Genomic DNA, 15,697 nt, shown 5'->3' with positions numbered 1-15,697 from the left:
AAGCATCGGAGTCCTGCCAAAAAGTTCTTTTTGAACCCAGCCAGTTATTGGAAATATTGCCAAAATGAACTTCCACCAAAATACAACAGCCTGTGAACTTGAAAGAAATTTACAAGCACAGAGACAATATGAAATAAGCTTTATTAATTAGCTGAGTTAGCTTGCTAATATCGCAACAGTGGTTGAGTGCACAATCTTAAAGCTAGCGGCACAATACTTGTGATTTGGTCAGTGCCACATTAAACCCATAAAAAGGCCATGTGTCAGTTTATTAGGTCAAGTTTGGTCATGACACACAAGCTGGACCTTGTCGGCTAAAGTTACATTAGCTAAAGCAAACATTTCGGTAAAAGAGAAAACACACATCATGCCATAAATTCAAAACATGTTCCAACTTTTGTAGCTCTCTTTCCTTATAGTTATAACCAATATTACTCACCTTGAAAGCATATTCCAAAGAAGACGATTAGAAAACGTCCAAGTAAAGTGAGCATGTCGTTAACCGCCAATTCCCCATGATGCACCTCGGTAGCAGTCACGTGAGGCAGTTTTGAATCCTGCTGTGCTCAACTTACCCACATTGTCAAGTTCACATAAGTTGCTGATTTAGCTGGACATGAGTTTTCAAGTTAGCTTTTTTGGTGTAATTGGGACGTTTTAACTTGTGTATCTATGTTATAACAACAACTTCAGTCATCTATCGTCAAACTGATATAGAATAATATGTTGAAATAACAAACATCTAGAATTACATTTTACAGTGCAGTTTTGGCAGGCGAACACTTTTTTGGCACAACGCCGGCAATATTTCAATTATCCGTGTAATTAGCTAAGTAATTCCTAAATGCGTGTAGATTAAAGGAAATGATTTTACCTGGATATGATTGTCTCTGATGAGCCTAAGGTACAAAACGTGCGGGCGGCGACGATAAGGTTTTTCTAGCTCCTCGAGAATTAAATTCGAGAATTAAAAGTCCAAACAACAGAGCAACATTTCTGGGTCCATTTTAAAGTTTTCGCGCTGTGGCGCTAGCGATCGGGAAAAACACGCAAGTAAGGGCGGAGTTGAAGACTAGGAGGCTGTCCACAGCCCATCTGTTATGTTGGATACTCCTTGTTTGTTCAATAAAGTTTCTATGGAGAAAAGAAGGGGGCTGTCCAAGCCGCTCACTTCCTGACTACCCGTCCGTCTAAGGACACTACCTTGTGACGTAGGTAGGTAGTGTCCTTATGAGCATCCTTCCCCTGAATTCGGACACAGCCACTGTCCGACTCTGCCAGGATGGCACATCAATATGTGCCGCTGACACAAGGCTTGTCTCTCACCACAGTCAAGAGCATAGGAGAAAATCCAGGAGACAGCCAGTTACTCCAGGAGAGCTGAACAGGGCAGTCAAAGGTCCTTACCTCATCAGCAGGACCTTATCGGCTTCTTTGTGCGAGGTGAAACAGAACCAGCACTCCCAGTCCTACAAAATTACTTCCAGCAGGCACTGGCATGAATGTCTCTGACCAAACAATGTGGCAGACATAGAAGGGTCTGCAGAAGCTGTGGAGAACAACATGCTGCCTGTAACATCATTCAGAATGACTGGTTTGATGGTGGGTCGGTGATGATCTGGGGAGGCCATGGAGAGACGCAGAGCTCTACAGGCTAGCACCCTGACTGCTATTAGCGATTGTGATCTCTACTTTTAAGATTAGGCTTTTTGCTAAAGCATATAGTTAGGGCTGGATCTGGTGACCCTGAATCCTCCCTTAGTTATGCTGCAATAGGTGTAAGCTGCTGGGGGATTCCCATGATGCACTGGGTGTTTCTTCTTCATTCACTATAGCTGTGTCCCAAAACGTCGGCTGCATCCGTCGGAGGACCCGGCCTTCGCGGTCTACGTGGGCCGGGTCCTTCGAAGACCGAGAAGGCTGGAAGTGCGAGGCTGTGAAATGGGACGGTCTAGCCTTCAGATTTGCGTCACCGCTGTCTCGGTGGAGTTTAATAAACTTGGCCGTCTGCTCCTTGCTATCTAAAATATAAAAGGACACTGGCGTAAATTCTTGACCGTCTCACACTTCTGTTTAATCAGTTTTCTGTTTGACTGATTAAACAGCTGTGTGAAAATCCCGGAGGATTTTATTTAATCTAATAACTTTGATCTCAGGCAACCCGATTTACTCTGGAACAAATAAAACACCGAAAAAAGGGAAACAATTACATTTTAAGTTATCCGAGTGACTTATATATCATGTTTAACCTGAGTAGCGAAAGAGCAGGGGTCTGAAAACGATGAAGCCGGGAGTCCGCTGCTCTCGCCGGCTTGAGTGACCATTGAACCTCCCGGCTTGCTATCGAGCGGGTGGGTAACAGACGTCTCCGAAAACGTCGGCGCACTTTTGCAAATATGCGATGTCTTGAAAATATGAAAATAAAATAACTTGTTAAAAGTTTATTTTGTGACCCAGAAAGATTAATAAGACTAATTTTAAAACTTAGTAGCGGCCGCCATTGTTGGCAGCTGAAATTTGGCTGGACCGCGCTATGAATTCTGGGATATGGTGGGCCACGAAGGACACACCCAACCCATCCTTCAAATTCGGGGAAATGAAGGACGCATTTGTCGGCCGCATTTGAAGGAGTCGACGAATTGGGACAGCCTTCGTCGCCGGGCTGTGACGTAATCGGCCTTCAAATGCGGCCTCGGGAGGATGCAGCCGACGTTTTGGGATACAGCTTATGTGTTAATAGACCTCTCTGCACTGAATCATACCTGTTATTAATTTCGGTCTCTCTTCCACAGCATGTCTTTATCCTGTCTTCCTTCTCTCACCCCAACCGGTCGCAGCAGATGGCCCCGCCCCTCCCTGAGCCTGGTTCTGCTGGAGGTTTCTTCCTGTTAAAAGGGAGTTTTTCCTTCCCACTGTCGCCAAAGTGCTTGCTCATAGGGGGTCATATGATTGTTGGGTTTTTCTCTGTATGTATTATTGTAGGATCTACTTTACAATATAAAGCGCCTTGAGGTGACTGTTGTTGTGATTTGGCACTGTATAAATAAAATTGAACTAAAAATCCTTGGACTCATTGTCAGACCCTATATGCTGGTGTGTTGGGTCCTGGGTTCCTCCTAGTGCATAACAATACCAGTGCTCTTGTGGGAGACTGGAGGTGGAGGTGGCCCTCTGTAGGTTGATTTCCCTTATCATCCTTTCCTTACTAACACATTACCCAGTCCACATCAGTATAGATATTACCATTTCAGTTTGGGTTTTTTTACTGTTATTATTTTGGTGTCATTTGTAAAAACTACTTTTATCCCTTGCTGTTCGTTGAAAATAAATGAAATTTCATTATGTCTAGTGTCTTATCTTAACTAAATGAACTGAAATGAAGTAATATTGTAGGCTCTAGCTTACAATATAAAGCACCTTGAGGCGACTGTTGCTGTGATTTGGCGCTGTAAAAATAACACTAAATTGAAGCAAATGTCTGATACTGTTGGCCTTAAGCAGAGTCCTACCAGGTCTCCAACAGAAACTGTGATGTCCTGCAGCACAGACAACAGTGTAGGTAATTGTTTCCTTCATTCACAGCGAAGGTTTCCATGTGTCCTGCCTCCTGAGCACTCTATCCAAGCAGCGGTTCTGACGATGCATCTGAAGTGGACTATTGGATGATGTTTTACAAAGGAGAAAGGATGACTTCACATAATGTCCCTGGTGTTTTCCAGCGCTCGTGCTTAAAAAGGGCTTCTTTATGGTTATTTAGCACCTTTTAATGTGTAATGAAGGTCTTCTTCATTGCTTAGCCAGATTAACATACATGAGTAATCATGACATTTGTGTAAAAGAAGACAGTAATAGAAAAAGTCTGACGTGTTTTTATTGGTTATTTGTCTTCAGGTTTTTCGTGTTGGCAGTCCTTCAGTGGGTACTGGTTAATGTCTGCCTAGGTGGGAAATATTACTTTAATATTTACCTGATGTGCATCCTTAATAGGTAGGAGGGCCAAATTATATCCTAACTGAGTATTCTGGTGACAAGATTGTGTCTTACGTACATTTTCTCCCAATGGTGAGCCAGCCAAAAGATTCCCTGGCTTCCTGAGTGCCTTTCAAAGGTTCCAGGCAGCACAACTGATGAGGGGATTGAATAGCTATATTCGTTTTATTGTAGATTGTTGTTAGTAGGTAAAATGGAAAAATATTTTATTTAATAATCATCACTATTTCAACAGTATTGTTAACATAGGTTATTAGATACGATGTGCGTGCAGTTTTTAGTTTGGTTTAGCAGGTAACCCCAGATGAGGTTATGGTCGAGGGCCAGTTTGCAGCAGTGCACTGACGTCAGAGGCTGCTGGAACCATGTCCCACCGCTGGGCTGCATCGCTTTATTATGTGTTATAGTTTGGCATTGTTAATATTGGTGAATAAACTCATGGTCGGTCTGCAGCTCATCTCTGCCTCAAGCCTCCTGTTTTAGCCCCCTAACATATTAGCGATGCTCTTCTTGGCTGTCTTTGTTTTTGTGTCTTTTAGTATCTATGTGATCATTTTGTTCCTACTAGTCAACATTTTGATGTCATTTTGCACTTTTTTTGCCCATATTGCTCCTCGTTGTAATTTTGGGTGATTTTCTATTTTCAAAAACTAATTCCCCTCATTTTTTTAATCATCTGAAATAGATCCGTCTCAAGGCATGTCCTGATATCCTGACCTCCACGGCTCATGCCACATCTATGGTTGTGTGTGGTCATAAAATACACAGTGTGTGGATGTTGAAAGTCCCCATAGCTGACGCAAATCGGTGTTAACCAGTACATTCACTGATACCACACATAAGAATGGGTACAAACAGCACAACTAGTGCTTTGACTTATTTTCTCAGTGTTCCTCAAAGGTGTATTTTGTGTATTTTATATCTACATATTATTTTTTCTAATATTTACTTTAGTTATCTGTAACAATAATTAAAAACCATTCATTTGATTACTCTCCTTACTTTTTCTTGTCTTTTCACAGTTCCTATCAGTCTCTTGCTCTTCGTACCAGCTGGTGTGTGGCCAATCCCTTTAACACCGTACACTATGTGTGAGAAAGCAAAAGACGTATTATGCAATATATCACAAATTATACAGTCATTTCAACCTGCTTCACACTAAAGCATAGTAATATAAAAGGTATTGAAAAAATTATTTTACTAACATAGACATCAGCATAGTTCCCATACTGGCAACTGCCCTGTAAATCAGTGACAGGCTAACCTCGAGCACTGATGTCTTCTTGTGGCAGTGATTAAAAACTACATTCCAGTACAATAATTAAAGACTCTGATGTGTGGCTGACTGTGAAGCAGGCAGAAAAATGCATCCTTATTAGAGTGTTTCCGTCTCACTTTGTGTATATTTCTGATCATTTGGTGTAAAAATACCACCTTCGGACAGACCAAGGGTTTCCCTAACACAGTCTGATCATATGTTTATTTCTTTTGATGCAAACATAACCGCTTCCAAAACCTGTATCTCTCGTAATATCACTTTTAGGAAAATTAGTAATATCAACCCAGCTGTTTTTTCATCTGCTGTCCATGACCTTCCATCTATCCACAGCTCCTCAACCCCTCATGAACTCGTTTGCCATTATAATGTCAACCTTCATAACCTTCTTAACATATTTGCTCCCCTTAAACATCGAACTGTCTCATTTTCCCGTTCAGCTCCATGGTTTACCTCCGACCTGCATCACCTTAAAGCTAAAGGATGCCAACTCGAACGTCTATTCAAGAAAACCGGACTTACTGTACATAAAAAAATGCACAATGATCATGTTTTGTTCTATAAGGACTGCATTGCCTCAGCCAAATCTGCTTACTACTCTGGTTTAATTAGTTCTAATGAAGGTAACTCCAGGTCCCTCTATTCATTGTTCAGTAAAATTACAAAACCTCCAGACACATTCCCCTCCCACATGTATTCTGTTGAACTCTCTTATCTCTTTTTTCACTTGTAAAATCTCAGACATTCACCGTCAACTTAACTCTTTAGGAGCTCCTGACTCTGAAGTAGACTTCCTGGTTCCCCCACTGTCTTCCTGTCAGTTATTTTCAAGCTTTACTCTTCCCTCCATAACTGACGTATCTAATCTCATTAAAAAATCTAAGTCATCTACCTGTCAACTTGACCCTCTCCCTACTTTGTTAGTTAAAGCCTGTCTTCCCTCGTTAGCACCTCTCATAACCAATATTATTCATTCCTCCCTGAACACTGGAATTGTTCCTGAAGCACTGAAAAAGGCTTCTGTTATCCCATTTCCCAAAAAGCCTGGTGCAGACCCCAATAACTTTGATAATCTTCGCCCTATATCAAATCTCCCCTTTATTTCAAAAATTCTTGAAAAAGTTGTCGCCGCCCAGCTTCATTTACATCTCAATGACCATAATCTCTATGAACAATTTCAATCTGGATTCCGCCCCAATCATAGCACAGAAACTGCTCTGTTAAGAATAACCAATGACCTACTGATGGCAGCAGATTCTGGTCTCCTATCCATTCTCATCCTGCTTGATCTTAGTGCGGCGTTTGATACCATTTCTCACAATATTCTCCTGAACCGGTTAGCTTCCATTGGTATTAGTCATACCCCCCTTGCCTGGTTTACCTCCTATCTCTCAGTTTATCCAACTTAAATCCCATTCTTCAACTCTCTTTCCTGTTTCTGCTTGTGTGCCCCAGGGTTCAGTATTGGGGCCTCTTTTATTCATTATTTATATGCTTCCTCTTGGTTATATATTCCGAAAATATAATATAAATTTCCACTGTTATGCCGATGACACCCAGCTCTACCTTTCTTCTAAACCCAATTCATCCCTCCCACCTACCTCCCTCTCAGACTGTCTTATTGAGATTAGATCCTGGTTCTCCTCCAATTTCCTCAAACTTAACAGTAATAAAACTGAAGTTTTACTTGTTGGTACACCATCTATCTTAACCAAATCCCACAGCTTTTCCATTAACATTGAAAATTCTCCCACCCTTCCCTCCCCTCAGGTTAAGAGTTTGGGCGTCATACTTGATAATACTCTTTCATTCCAGTCTCACATTAATTACACAATCCGGTCTGCTTACTTCCATTTACGTAATATTAACCGACTCCGTCCCTTCCTTACCCCTCATGCTGCTGCCATCCTTGTCCATAGTCTTATTACATCCCGTATTGATTACTGTAATTCCCTCCTATTTGGTCTCCCTAAAAGGTCCCTTCATAAACTCCAACTTCTTCAAAATTCTGCAGCTCGGATCATAACCCGTACTCCGTTAAGTGCTCATATTACCCCAGTTCTTCAGCAGCTTCACTGGTTGCCCATAGAAGCCAGGATAAATTTTAAAATCTTACTTCTTACATACAAGTGTATCCATAAATCTGCTCCTTCATATTTGTGTGACCTGCTCCATATCACCACTGTTTCCCGCCCTCTCAGATCACCATCTGCTATTCATCTTACTGTTCAATTCAATTCAATTCAATTCAATTTTATTTATATAGCGCCAAATCACAACAAAAGTCGCCTCAAGGCGCTTTATATTGTACAGTAGATAGCACAATAATAAATACAGAGAAAAACCCAACAATCATATGACCCCCTATGAGCAAGCACTTTGGCGACAGTGGGAAGGAAAAACTCCCTTTTAACAGGAAGAAACCTCCGGCAGAACCAGGCTCAGGGAGGGGCGGGGCCATCTGCTGAGATTGGTTGGGGTGAGAGAAGGATGGAAGGTGTTCCGTCCTCACACCTTATTACTATGGGGAACAGAGCTTTCAGTCGCTCTGCTCCCCGGCTCTGGAACTCTCTTCCCCCTGCACTAAGAAATATTGACTCCCTCTCCGTATTTAAGACACAGCTCAAAACACATCTGTTTAAACTGGCTTATTCGTTTTAATGCTGATTTTATCTGTTGTTACGCTCTGTTTTGTAATTTTAACTTATTTTATGTATTTTATGACTACTGTTCCTTTTATTAATTGTGTTTTTTGTAAGGTGACCTTGGGTTTCTGAAAGGCGCCCTCAAATAAAATGTATTATTATTATTATTACAATACCCTCATTTCTTCCATAGCGTCTCATCATCATGTTGAGACGCTATGCATGTATCTGCTCACTGGATTGGTTCATACCCACAGTTCAAAATATAAAAAGGAAAAGAATTTGTGGCTTTTGTGCTGGTGGCAACCAGACGTAGAAGTTGAATGAACAAGTCAAGACTCAGATCTGTTTCTGATGGGAAAAGAGAAAGACGTGGAAGTCCACGTCTGCCACTGGAAAGAGAAAAGAAAGTGGCACAATACTGAAACACCCCTTAAAATGATTATTTATTGTTTGTTTGTTAATTTTATTTCAATCATGTAAACAATATACAGAAGTTCATTTAGCAAAGAAAAGAAAAAATCTATACAAAATAAAGAAAAATACATTTCAATATGGCTTCACCTGTTCTGATTCAGCTACATATGGAAAAGGAGTTTATGTTTAAGTTTTCGTAATCAGGACTTTGTGCTGTGTTATAAGGACTATCTCTAAATTATTTAAAACTAGAAAAATTTGCATTTCCTGCGAAAATGCTGTGTGGATGCCTTAACGCTGAAGTTTCCTGCTGAAAAAGCTGAAAAAGTTGAAAACTTGCAAAAAGTTATATGGCGGTGAAGAAACTGAAAATTCTGCTGAAAACAGGTGAAGAAGCAGAATTTTTTGCTGAAAAGTGGTGAAAAGCCAAAAATTCTACTGAAAGGGGTAAAGACAGAGAAATTGTTGCTGAAAAGTGGTGAAATCTTTTTTTTGCCATGAGCAGGATTCGAACCTGGCCCTACTAGTCTCAAGGCGGCTACTTATCTCACTAAGCCAAAGCTACTCTCAATGAGTCAAACTCATTCTCAAGACGAGGTGGAGAGACGGACAATTCTGCTGAAATGAGCAGAAGCTGCTGAGACTTGTGCTGATAAGAGGAGAAAAGGCTGAAAACTTTGCAGAAAAGAGGTGAATCAGCAGAATTTCTGCTGAAAAGAGGTAAAGAAGCAGAAAGTTGCGCTGAAAAGAGATGAATCAGCAGAATTTCTGCTCAAAAGAGTTTTTCCTGAAAACAGCTGAGATTTGTGCTAATAAGAGGTGAAAAGGCTGAAAATTTTGCAGAAGAGGTGAATAAGCAGAATTTGGGCTGAAAAGAGGTGAAAATTCTGAAAATTCTGCTGAAAAGAGTTCAATCAGCAGAATTTCTGCTGAAAAGAGTTCTGCAGAACTCTTTTCAGAATTCTGCTGAAAAGATGTTTTTGCTGAAAATAGCTGAAAAAGCTGGGATTTGTGCTAAAAAGTGGTGAAAAAACTGAACATTTTGCTGAAAAGGGGTGAAAAAGCTGAAATTGAGTTAAAAAAGTTTAACTGTTAACTGAAAGAAATGTTGCCATAAGCGGGATTTGAACCCGGGCCTCCCAGTCTGAGAACGGATGCTCATCTCACTGAGCTAAAACACAGGTCAACACGGCAAGGAAAATCAGTGACGCCACTGATGATATGGCAGAAATGGGCAAAAAATATTGCAAAAAAAATTCAGTATCTCAAAAAGTATAGAAGTTATAAGCACCAAAAGTCATAGAAGGCATTAGCAGAAATAGCAGAATTTTTTAAAGTTCGAATGGCGAAAATCGGATAAAAACTGTGGGAGTAGTTAAGTGCCAAAAAGTGTACGGAAGCAACTAGAAAATAGTGGAATAAAGAATAAAGAGGCTGTGTCCGAATTCAGGGGAAGGATGCTCATAAGGACACTACCTACCTACGTCACAAGGTAGTGTCCTTAGACGGACGGGTAGTCAGGAAGTGAGCGGCTTGGACAGCCCCCTTTTTTTCTCCATAGAAACTTTATTGAACAAACAAGGAGTATCCAACATAACAGATGGGCTGTGGACAGCCTCCTAGCCTTCAACTCCGCCCTTACTTGCGTGTTTTTCCGATCGCTAGCGCCACAGCGCGAAAACTTTAAAATGGACCCAGAAATGTTGCTCCGTTGTTTGGACAATTTTATTTCTCGAGGAGCTAGAAAAACCTTATCGTCAATAAGCCGCTTGCTTTGTACCTTAGGCTCATCAGAGACAATCATATCCAGGTAAAATAATTTCCTTTAATCTACACGCATTTAGGAATTACTTAGCTAATTACACGGATAATTGAAATATTGCCGGCGTTGTGCCAAAAAAGTGTTCGCCTGCCAAAACTGATTTCCAATGTTTCCGAGTGTAATATGTGTAATATCTTTATGTATATTGGTAAATAGACTTCGGTGAACATGGTTTACTAAGGGGTTTTACATATACAATAATTACCTGTTGTTCAAGTATCTTTATAACTCTGGTTATAATGTAGGTACAATTGATATATTTGTTGCGCTGTCTGCTGTCCTCTTGGCCAGATTACTCTTAAAAAATAAATTTCTAATGTCAATAAGATTTTTTTTTTTAACTGGATAAATAAAGGATATATAAAAGTCACTGCCAAAAACTGATTGCAGCTTCTACCTTGTTACAGGAATGTTGCTGGTGGCTCAAAGTGACTTGATATCACTAATGAGGGACACATTTGACATGTTTCACGTATTATAGACCAACAAGTTATTCATAGCAGGTTAAATACGAGCAATCAGTTTAGGGCAAAACCGGAAATCATTTTTGGCAGACGATCATTTTTGGCACAACATCGGTCATTCTCACACATGTATTGTATCATATAAAATATATAAACTAAATATCTTTGAAACGTATAGAATCTAATCTTTTGTTTGTTTGTTTTTTTACATAGCACTTTATCAAACTGTTGTCTGCTCCAGAGTTACAAGTATTATACTAATAATATAGCATCCACCATCTCCTGCTTGCATATCTCTGTAAACATCTTAGTGGTGTGGCAGCCACGAGTGAGCCAGCCCTGCAAACCCTGTGGATGGACGATGCAGTGGACAGTGGGAGGAAGCATCCTAAAGCTCTTTGCAGACCACCCTGTGTGATTCTCCACTTGCCCACCAGAAAAGACAAACCGCAGGTCTCAGTTGCAGCAGCCCATCCATGTCTGATCTTGCTCGGGCAGATTCAGCAACACTGCCAGAGACTTCCTGTAATCTATTACAGTTGTTAAAGAAACAGTCCAGGAACAGGTCACTCAGGTTAATCCTGTGTGAACAACTGTAAATGTTGTTTTTTCATCTTTACATACTGTGTATTTGAAATATTCTTGTTTAATTGTTATTGTTATTTACTTTATTGCTATCAAATAAATATCCAAGTAATATTGTTCAAAGTTAGTGTTATGTTCATACGTGTTACAAATCCCTGTAAATCAAATTGAGTCCAGTGACAATTACTGTTTGTTTGAATCAATTTATTAATAACATAAAACCTTAAAACTAATGCAACACATATAACAATGTAACAAATATATTCAAATAAATAAATTTCTCAATACATAACTCATATGGGAACTAATCTTTCTAGAAGTGAAAACAGTCTGTCCGTCCTCTCCCTGCTCTCCTCTCCTCAGCCTCTCTTTGCTGCCTCATGTCCTCTCTGATGAGGTCTAGCAGCTCATCATCTCTTTTCCTCTTTCTCCCTGTCGTAGGTGGCTGAGCCGCTTCGTCATCGCTGTCGTTTTGGTCACCCACTGCTGTGCTTGGCCCTGGAGTGTCCTCAGGGAGAGAGTAAATTAGGACAGGAGGCTTAATGGAAGGCATCTGTCCTATCACCTCATCCATGAGGGCAAACCAGGGCCAAGTAGCAGCAGTGGGCTTCCCACTGACCCCCTCTCCTGAGCCTGGATACTTGCAATCCTAAAGGCAGAGGAAATCAAAAATGACAGCAGGCAAATAAAACACCACAACAACTCTTAGTAATTGCACATTTATTAACTTGTGTTCTTAAGAATTATCTTCTTGATAACACACATACGTACTTTTATATCTTTAAAGTTATCTCATGTCTTCTGGCCTGCAAGGGGTGACTTTCCCCTGCAGACCCATCTTCTCCAGAATTGTCCTGATCACACACAACAAATAAGAGAAGAAAGGAAACCATGGCAACTATGTTAATCCCTAAACCCAAAGGTTTTCACAGCAGAACACCAGAGGAACACCGTCTAGACATCACAGGTTCTGTACAGCAGCGGTCCGTGAGTCGTTTGGTACCGGGCCACGAGAGTGAAATTTATGGTTTTCAGGGTTTTATCGTTAACTCGGTTTCCTGAGTCTTTCCCTTGTTGTAGTTGTGTGTCTTATTTTGAAAGAAATATTTACACGTTACCATAGCGACCAGAGAGCATTAAGCGGCAGAGAGGAGGATGTTACTGTCAATATTGGCGCATTTTCAGGAGGACACTGCTAATAAAGTTACACAATTACACAGTACATTCACGTTTATTATTATATTTACAAAATACCACAGTTTTTGTCTTGGTCGGATCATTTTATGTGGTTGTATTTATCCATGATACCTTAAAGGCCGCTCCGTGTCTGACATGAACCGGTCTGTGGCGCAAAAAGGTCGGGGACCGCTGCTGTACAGCATGAGGGTTAATAGGACCGCACTCATATGAATATGATGTGTAAAATGATTTATTCTTGTACATCCACGCCGTAGCGGCCCAATTCTTCACCCCAGTGAAGAAGTGATCGTTTTCTCCTCGTTGTAATAAATTAAGCCGTTTGGTCTTTGTTCCCCACAACATATCACCAATTCGAAAAATCAAAATTAGCTGTATGTAAGCGGCAATACATGAAAATCTCGGGACCCCGATACAAGCTGGTTTACTGGTTATTTTAAAGAAAAGAAACATGTCTATGCAGATGCCCAAAGCTTAACAAAACGACCGATATAACAATTTAACTTTTGTACAACCAGATTTTCATATACTTACATTTGAAAGTGTTTTCCTCTCCTGCTTCGACAACCATCGTTATCAGAAACAAATCTCCTCTATGACCCGCAATGACTCCTGGGATATAGTAGGACATGAAGGATACATCGGACCATCCTTAGAATTCAGGGCAAAGTAGGACGCATTTGTCGCAACATTTTGAGTACCCTTTGAATTCGGACAGCCTTCGTCGCGTCGCCGCGATGTCATTGCCTCCAGATATGGCATTGGCGCATCCTTCCCCTGAATTCGGACACGACTAACCCTCAAATTCGCGTAAAAGTAGGACACATTTGTCGCCACATTTTGAGTGCTCTTTGAATTCGGACAGTCCTCGTCGCATCGCTGTGACGTCATTGCCTCCAAATATGGCATTTTAAGCATCCTTCCCCTGAATTCGGACATAGCCAGAGAAACAGGAACTCAATAGTGTGGATGCCTTGAGGCATCCACACAATGATGACATTGTGAATATGAAACACTCTGTGTTATATTAAGATACACATCTTTATGGAATGAAGTTTTGGCATTATAATGACTTTTTTTTTTTAAAACTGCCAGGGCTTCCATATTATTATGTTTGCACTGGAAGGTGTCTGGATAATGGCTGCACACAAGAATCACAGGGGCCTTCTGACACAGGAGCTCTGTTTCCCAGCTTGCATGCCAAAGTGTACGTGGGCAAGATACGCAAACCTAGAGTTGCTCCCAGTGCATTCATTAGACTGTGAATGTGTGTGAATATTCGACAGAAGGCGCTCAGGCATAGAAAAAGTCAATGAAGCTGGTGGTGTAAAGTGCTTTGAGAGCTCAAGCAGAGTTCAGAATAACTATATTAGAACCAATCCATTTACCACTGCACCCACCTGGATTGGCACAAACTCATAACTTTTATTTGACTTTTTTTCAAGCTGTGAATATTTCATCATTCAGGGCTCTAGAGTGCGACCAATTTGGTCGCAAATGCGACCAAATTTTTCAGTGGTGCGACTAAAAAAAAAAAATTTGGTCGTACTGGTGCGACCAAATATTTTCGGGTAACAAAAAAAAAAAAAAATCTCTGCAACTCTCCGTGTGGTCAACAACAGACACACATTATGCCCCTATCGTGGACTAAACCAATCAGAGATAGTCAGGGGCGGGACCTCTCTGATTGGCCATGGTCCAGTTGAAAGTGCAGGTGGAAGAGAGAGGTGAGTAGCTTGAATAAGGCGATATCGATTCATTAACGGATTCCACACAAAGACGTAAACACAGAGCAGATCCGACGCATCAGAATCAGCTTTGTCTTTCTCGGCTTTCTCACCCGATGGCCCGAACACGGACACGCTGTCGGAGCTCAGCGATTCTGATGCGTCGGGTCCGCGCTGTTTCCATCTTTTTTGCGCTGATTCTGAGCTGCAGGTTTTGTCTCTCCAACCAAAATTCACCGAGCCAGCAGCAAAAGAAGCAGCAAACTACGCTTCACATTTGATCAATGTCGTCATGAATTCCCTCTGACTTTTGCTGTTTTGCTTCCACCACGATAAAAATCACACTTCATGCACAGCTCTCTCTCTCTCTCTCTCTCTGTACTTCAAGAACAGTTTCCCGTCTCAAATCTCTGTTTTCTGCATTATCCATTCGCTTATTACCCACCAGTCTACCGTTGTTTACAGCGCTGTCGGCCGCTGTCTTTTTCTTTTCTTTTTCTTTTTTTTCACTTAAATGACCTTGGACAAGAAAGCCTAATTTCTGCTGTTCAATACTGAAGAAATTTAAACTTTTTAAAATTATGCAAAATTGCAGAATATTTTTAAGGTTATCTGCTATAAAACGCCAGACCAGGAAAATCTCCTTCATGTTTTTCTGTGTTTTATTCTCAGTTACTTTGACACAAAGGCATCTGCTGTGATGTTCACAATTCTGATGAAGTCTCACATGTATCAGTACTGATAAATGATCAGAATTATAATATTTCTGACTGTCTGAGGCTAAATTGAATCGAATCAGGACTTTGAGAACCGGAATCAAATGGATTATAGAAATCAGTGATGATACCCAGCCCTAGTGAGCAGCCCAGGCCCAACAGAAGTGGATGTAGCTGTGGGTAATAAGAAAAGATGAAAAGAACTATTGATAACTTTTGTGTTAAGTTAAGGACTGATCCGTCTGAAATTCATAGCCAGCTCTGACACGGTGCCATCAATCTTTGAATGCTGAAAAAACAGCAGTGTATCCAGAAAACACATTATATGCTGCAAGCACTGCCGTGTCCCCTCTCCCCACTGCCTTTCAGCAGCAGGCAGCAGCAAACAGGTCGTCAGAGGAGCCAAGATGATGATTAAGTTTAACATTTTCTACAATATTGACAAAGCAATTTAAGCACAAGTTTGTTAGTTAATAATTTAGAAATGAAAATTGTCTGTATGGACTTCCCCCCCAAAGAAAGTGCACATGTAAAACTACGGTGTTAAGCGATGCGGTTGAAAAATTTGAGTGCGCCTAACTTTTGTGCCGGTACGCCTAAATTTTTAAAGTTAGGCGTACCGGTGCGCCCATGTCAAAAAGTTAGTCTAGAGCCCTGTCATTAAATCTGATTTAGAAGGTTAGTTTTTTAACTGTGAATAATTAAAATATGAGAAAGACAGAAAATTGTGAAGGTTAATTTCTGCGTCTTGGGTTAAACAAAATGAAGCAGTCCAATTAAAAAACACTTGTTATTTAAGATTTTATATTTATGAGGTGGTGTTTTTATAATCGTGATTAACTATATCATATATCAGAA

The sequence above is a fragment of the Oreochromis aureus genome, unplaced genomic scaffold, assembly GCF_013358895.1.
Source record: "Oreochromis aureus strain Israel breed Guangdong unplaced genomic scaffold, ZZ_aureus HiC_scaffold_54, whole genome shotgun sequence".
Taxonomy (NCBI): domain Eukaryota; kingdom Metazoa; phylum Chordata; class Actinopteri; order Cichliformes; family Cichlidae; genus Oreochromis; species Oreochromis aureus.
This window is presented reverse-complemented; position numbering follows the sequence as displayed.